Source organism: Nannospalax galili, unplaced genomic scaffold, assembly GCF_000622305.1.
Source record: "Nannospalax galili isolate Female #2095 unplaced genomic scaffold, S.galili_v1.0 scaffold527, whole genome shotgun sequence".
NCBI lineage: Eukaryota > Metazoa > Chordata > Mammalia > Rodentia > Spalacidae > Nannospalax > Nannospalax galili.
In genome coordinates, this window is record NW_008355476.1 from 454,591 (window position 1) to 460,848 (window position 6,258).

General features: G+C 45.5%; 1 pseudogene; it reads left to right on the forward strand.

Moving 5' to 3' along the window:
* The first annotated feature begins 222 nt into the window (after positions 1 to 222).
* Positions 223 to 947, forward strand: LOC115067644 (annotated as a pseudogene).
* Positions 948 to 6,258: the final 5,311 nt, after the last annotated feature.

Sequence of the window (6,258 nt, forward strand, 5' to 3'; positions counted from 1 at the left end):
TCTTATTAGGTGTTTCTGCCCATATGCTGTCTCCCTGTGGTATGTCCTGCTTCCTGAGTGACAGCAGACACACACACAAACACCCTTGAGCAGGGTGTCCATGGTTCCTGGGAAGCTGGGAGCTGATGAGGAAACCCAAAGGCTTCCCTCTCTTCTACATGCCTGCAGGCAAGTCTAGCTATCTCTTATGAATGATGAGAGTTGAGACCCACAAGTCTCCCCATGACCCCTTTCCACATCTACAAATACCAGGATAGTGACCACAGAAGGGGCATGGAGGAGATCATCCCTGCCACCTTCTGCCCCATGCTGATGCTGCCCAAGGCTTCCTGTTCTTCCTTGGGGTGTCCCTTGCCCTGGTTCTGGTTCCTGGCCTCCAAGGTGTTGTGCGCATCTTTCTGCTCCTATTCCTGTGGCTTCTTGTCAGACAACCCTAGAAGAAATATGTGTTCGTGTGTTCACACAGAGACATAATTGACACCATCAAGTTCTACCTGTGGGCATGTGGCTCCTGCTGGGTGGCTGAGCCTTAGAGTCAGGTGGTGAGTGTGGTGGTGGCTCTGCCAGTCCAGGCTCTTCCATTAGGAAGGAAACAGCCGCAGCTCTCCTACTGCCTGTTTCCTTGCCGCACTCAGGATAGGGGACAGTGAAAGCTCTGGTCAGAGCTGTCCTCCAGATTGCTCAGGACCAGAGCTATTGGTAAGTTATCCGTGACACCAGCATTTTGCAGCATGGCACTGAGGCCCTTGACCAGGGCATGAGCTTCAGGAAGGTAAATGAGCCCTTGGTCAGCACAACTGTAAGGCTGCTGACTACATTTCATTTCATGTGCTTCTCCCTTCTGCTCTGGAACAGGAGCTGTGATCTGATTTCTTCATGCATTTGTCATCCTCCAGTTCACTGCACTAAAGCAAGAAAACCCTGATATTTCAGTGGACAAATCATAAAAGCACATTTTTCATGCTCATTTGATTCTTGTCTTTGAGTGGAAAAGTTGGAGCAATGAGGAATTCCATTTTCTCTAAAACCAACTTCCTGCAGAGGGGAGGTAGGGGCCCACTGACAAAGTGGGGGGTAGTCTTCTTGGCCTGACCAGGATGTATGGCCCCACTTGGCACTGGATAGGCCCACTCTTGTGGACCAGTATGACTGAGTGGAGGCCAAGCATAGATGGTTCTTGTAGGTCCAGCAAGAGGATGTGGGCCTGAGGAGCGTACCAGTCTTATGGCTGTTGGGACAGAGCCTGCACCCAACCTCTGTTCCACCTCTCAGGGACTCCAGAACTTTGGTGTCTCAAGTCTGACCATGTTATCCTGAAGCCCTCTGGTACCTGGGATGTGGCTTAGTGCTGACATTTTCAAGATTGTTTCTCGTACTGGAACTTCATCTCTAGGAGTACAGAGCCCCTCACCAGCCCCCCCCCCACCCAATTGTCCAGGTGATTCTCATACAGTAACTTGTGACACTCATGTAGTTCTAGGATTACTACCCAGCTTGGTCATGTATCTTGTTCACAGAAATCTTAGGGATCTGACAGGCAACTCTATCATCCTACCAACCAGCCTTGCCAAGCCCTTTTCACCTCATGGAGACTCTTTGCCAAGTAATAGAGTGGTTACAAATCCAATTAACTTTTTCCCAGGAACACAGGCCTCACACTGCCCTTCCACATGATGCTGCCTCACCACATGCTCATAGTCCCTTTTTCGGGCCCAACACCATTTTTCAGTCCTGCCTCTCCATGCCTCACTGAAAATTCAACCCTACTCCTGTTCCCATCTCTCCCATGCACCTATACCAGTTGTCTATTGCCTCCTGAGCAGTGTATCAGCTTTATCTTGAACTGTGGGCTCCTAGGGACAGCTCTAAGGTACAAGTCTTGCCCTCCCCAAGCCCCTTCTGCTCTGTTTCCACCAGCTATCCCTATACAGGAAGGCAAAGTCTCCCAGGAGCAGCACCACCAGGGCACAGGGCAAGAGATAAGGGAGGCTCCTGGTCGAAAATGGTTTTACTTATAAAGAACACACATGTGAGCTGGGTGTGGTGGCATAAGTCTTTAATTCCAGCATTTGGGACACAAAGGCAAGTGGGTCTCTCTGAGATTGAGGCCAGCCTGGTCTGCATAGTGAGTTCCAGGCCAGCTGGGTCTATGGGGCTACAGAGAGACCCCGTCTCAAAAAAGACCAAAAAGTAAATAAATAAAAGAATACGCATATGGGGCTAAGAGCACTGGCTGCTCTTCCAGAGGACCTGGGTTTGGTTCTGAGCACCCATATGGCAGCTAACAATGGCCCGAAAGTCCAGTTCCAGGGGATATGATGCCCATTCTGGCCTCCATGAGCATTACACGCACAGGTGCACTTACATACATTCAGGCAACACACATATACATGAAACAAAAATAATTTTTTTAAAAAAGAATACACATAGGTCCTGGACGCTGAGTAGCAGATGACCAGTACAGAGAAGGCCAGCAGAACAATGAAGCATTTTCATTGTGAGGTGAAGGGAAGTTCTGGATATCTAGAACAATGGGATGCTTCACTCTCTCATTGGAGAAGCTCCTTTGGAACTATGGCCTATACAGAGCCAAGTACCAACAACACCCCCCTTCCAGATATGAAACTGATAATAGACTGCAACGGACCAGCCCAGACCGGGGCAGTTCAGTCCGATGGGAACAGGGTCGTCGAGAGGGTGGACAAGGAGTCGGCGAGTGACAAACAGACGCAAAAGGAGCTTGATGAAAGTCTGAGTGTAATTTTCGTAGTTGCAAGGTTTGAAATATATACAGCAAAGATTACAAAAAAACGCAGAACAGTCATGCTAAGATTCACAGTTCCAGAGGTGAAAGTAAAACATAATTTTGCCAACATATCTCTCTATCTTATCAACCTGACACTAGACAGTAAATTCCTGTTTTTCTGTGTTTGTTTAACTGTCAGCCTTTCTCACACACTTAAGATTCTGCTCGGCTTTGTAATCCCAGGTCAAGATGGCCTTGATTCATTAAGCACCCCATTAAGCACTTCCAACACCAGTGGTGCCAGGTTGTTACTTTTTAAACGATCTGATAACATTCCTTGCTTGTTTGTAGTGGGCCACAGGGCTTCTAAGTTAGTTTAACTCTATAAGTCCCAAAAAGGCTATCTCATGTTAGGGATCCATGAAACCATACTTTTCTCTTATCCTACCAATTTTAAAATACCTTCTATATTTGCTCTTTAATGCTCTCTTATTGATTGTTTATCAAAAGACACCAAGGTGGTCTTGATCTTACCAATTTATCCGTGAATTGTAATGAATAACAAGAAACCCTTCTTCTATCTATATTTATCTATCTACATTTTTCTTCTAGAAATCTATTATTCCCTGGACTTTCCAGCATTAACTCTGCCTAGTCACTTCTCACTAAGAGCTTTAGAATTATATTTTTCTGATCCTATTACCTGAGTATTAAGGGTCCAATCCAAGCCCCCAGAGGCCGTTTTATAAGAAATGGCCGTGGAGTAAAAATACAGGGTGTTATTTCTATTACATTCAGTAAAGGAGGTATAACAGGATGAGTGCATAGCTTGAGTGAAGATACAATCATTGGGGCACTCACCATTAGCTGGTGGCACGATAGGCTTGGGCTTAGACACACACTTCCAGCTCTGTTTGAGTTGCTGGGTATGTTCAACCCACGGAGGATCTCACGCAGGCTTCATTGGAGATGGCGTGACAATAGACTAAATAAACAGTTCCCCCATGGTGATCCAAGAAGGTTATTGGAGTTACTTACACAAACATGGAAGGGGGTTACTTAAAGAAGCGTGAGTGACTCAGGCAGCAACAGCACAGTCCAACTTGCAAGACAACCCACAAAAGCTGCATCACTGGAATTCCTTACACAAATTATAGGCAAAAGCCGGGCCTGGTGGCATATACTTTTAATCCCAGCACTTGGAATGCAGAGGCAGGCAGATCTATTCCCCCATGGTGATCCAAGAAGGTTATTGGGGTTACTTACACAAACATGGAAGGGGGTTACTTAAAGAAGCATGGGTGACTCAGGCAGCAACAGCACAGTCCAACTTGCAAGGCAACCCACAAAAGCTGCATCACTGGAATTCCTTACATAAATTATAGGCAAAAGCCGGGCCTGGTGGCATATACTTTTAATCCCAGCACTTGGAATGCAGAGGCAGGCAGATCTCTGTGAGTTCAAGGCCAGCCTGGTCTACATAGCAAGTTCCAGGACAGCTGGGGCTACAGGGAGACCCTTGTCTCAAAAAGATCAACATTAATTAATTAATTAATTAAAAGGCAAAAGAGTTCATCAGCATCAGCATTTGTTAAGTTCTTGTATAATGCTGTGGGTAGGGGTTCTTGAGTCTTACAGTTTTCTTGGGAATTTGATGAGCCTTTCTGTTCTCTTCAAAAGAAGATGGTTCAATCTAGAGGTAATAGCTACAAACATTCTTTGTTTTCCTCTAGCTCACTTTCTTTGGACCACTGTTACATAATGACAGATGATCCATGGCTGCGGACATATAGATGTCAGGAGGATCAAACAACAAAAAGTACCTATTCTTAGCAACTTGGAAAGTTATGAAACGCAACAGTAACCACTGTCAACTCCGAAAAAGAAATTTCTATCCACAACCATGGGAGACAGCAGCAGTCAGACACGGATGTAAATGCAAATGAGTAAGGCAATTTAACGTCACTTAAAACCATAGCACAGCTTTGTTTCTAAAGCCTGTGCTCTCCTTAGACACAATATATTTTGAAGTTATAGAAATAAACATGGGTTTCCTCCTGTAGGGTGTCTCTTAAATCCAATCAGAAAGTAGTTGGTTGCACCCACAATTATGACCTGTGCTGATAGCAGGACCATTGGCAACAATTCTCTTGCATAGCAGTTTGGCACTGCAAATGAAAGACAGTATGGAGGGAGTTTTCAGTGTAGCCCTAGCCTGATTTTTGCCTTGTCCTATAACAAAATCATACAGTATCTTCAACAATAACAACTTTCCATCTAGTTTTGGCATGAAACCAACAGCAGTGGCAATAGCCTGTGTTTTGAGGGGTTGCAGGGACCCCTTTGGTCAATAACTTGTAGGGAGATAGTCCACCCCTCACAATAGGTTCTTTACTCAACAAACTTCTTTTTCCACTTACACAAGTGACTTCATTTAACTTTTTTACTGCTGCCTTTCCTGTTCTTCTATATGCTTTTACAAATCTCTAAAGCACTCAAATGTCAGCATTATATAAGAAAATCATTTCTATAGAGGGTGCTGTGGAGGCAAAGTTCAGTTGCCAGGGATGGAGGGCTGCAAGGAGCCAGGAGATTAAAGAAGACTCATGGAGGCGCTGACAAGTGAGAGGTTTTGTTTCCTCCAGGTGATGGCACACAGTCCACTGCCAGGCAGACACTGGGTAAGAGCACAAGTGTCCTTGGTCCCAAGGACTTTTTATAGAAAAATCACACAAAGGTGGCTTTTTGCCAAACTGGTTACATAACGGATTATGCCATTGTTTACTTTTGGGGTCCCTGGGCATCTGATATGAGCCATTTTGTGTTGATTTATAGCTCTCTATCTTGGCTCATGCCAGAAATCCGTATCAGTGCTGTATTGTCTAAATATAAGCAGGCCCTTGTGGTCTTGATCCCCTTCATTTCACCTCTTTTTTTTTTTTAATCCTAACTAGTTTATTGGGCTTGCTAACCAAGCATAGGGTGGGGGTTTATTTACAGAAGAGTGGGTGCCCCCCCATTTGTGGCTGTGCTAGAAAGTCCACACTCAAATATAGATCCTGTGACTTCCTGACAGTCACATAAAATGGTGAGAGAGGCACCTCATGGCATTCTCGGCTTATGTATCCTTCCCCACATACAGCTAAGGTTGACTGATTGGGTGGTAGGGGTAACTGACTCCCCCCCTCGACTCCTAATGAGCATGGGAAGGAGGTGTAACTATAGCTTGCCGGCATAACGGTTGGCGGACACTTCCAATTAACACTCCACCCCTTCCTCTGGCGCTTACATTCTTTCCATCAACTTCTTCCCCCAAAGTCCCTGAACCTTGGAGGGGGCATTTCACCTCTTTTAGACCTCTAGGCACTTTATTGGAAGGGTCCATAAGGACATTTTTTTGAACCTTCAGTCCACAGTAACAATATAGGGAACAAGCTGCCGAGCATGATGGTGCATGCCTTTAATCCCAGTACTTGGGAGGCAGAGACAGGTGGATCTCTGTGAGATCAAGG